Here is a 735-nt window from a genome sequence, read left to right on the forward strand (position 1 = left end):
ATAATCCTGTAAAGTCCATAGAAATGACCTTTATTTTTTTCTTTAAAAGTGGCTCTTCCATTCTTTACCTGTATAATCTGATTTCCTCTTCCTTACAACAATGATTTTGTGACAGTGTTGCCTATAGAAAGAATTAAAAATAAAATTTGTTGCATCTTATGGATAGTTTGAGCTTTTCCTTGAGCTACACAAATCATGATGTTAAAGTTGTGTATATTATTCAAAATTTTTGTCACCATGGTTGGACCTCTACCAAATATCCTTTGGTTGTTTTGATTGGGTTTTTGTTTTTATTTTTTGAGACAGAGCCTCACTGTATCACAGGCTAGCCTCAAACCCCTGACCCTCCTGTCTCAGCCTCCGTGTGCTGGGCTTACAGGAAATGCCCCGACATACCCAGCATCAAGTTTCCTTCTTAAGCAAGCTATTAAAGACCCACTGCCAGGGGCTGCGGAGATAGCTCAGTAGAATAAGTGCCTGCCTGGCAAGCACAAGGGCCTGAGTTCAATCCCTGGTTCTGGAAAAAAAAAAAAAAAAAAGACCCACTGCCTTTTGTAGTTCAATCAATTCTCCATATCCCCAGTGTGCATCTGTGAATTCAAGCAACTCTAGTTAGAAAATATCTGCAAAAAATCTCACCCATACTGAACACATACAGATGAGTGTGTCATTATTTCCCAAACAAAGCAGTCTAAGAAGTATTTGTATGGCGTTCACAGTGTACAAGAATATTTT

The 735-nt window shown here is 38.5% G+C and overlaps 1 protein-coding gene across 6 annotated transcripts in view; it reads left to right on the forward strand.

Annotated features, from left to right (window-relative positions):
• Positions 1-158, forward strand: part of Aoah (acyloxyacyl hydrolase) — a 237,719-nt gene extending 237,561 nt beyond the window's left edge. For all 6 annotated transcript variants that reach the window (XM_023713541.1, XM_023713543.1, XM_023713542.1 and 3 more), the window contains one exon: positions 1-158. This exon is cut by the window's left edge and continues 813 nt beyond it. The gene's annotated coding sequence lies outside the window, so the exon portion shown is untranslated.
• Positions 159-735: the final 577 nt, after the last annotated feature.

The sequence above is a fragment of the Octodon degus genome, unplaced genomic scaffold, assembly GCF_000260255.1.
Source record: "Octodon degus isolate 3935 unplaced genomic scaffold, OctDeg1.0 scaffold00031, whole genome shotgun sequence".
NCBI lineage: Eukaryota > Metazoa > Chordata > Mammalia > Rodentia > Octodontidae > Octodon > Octodon degus.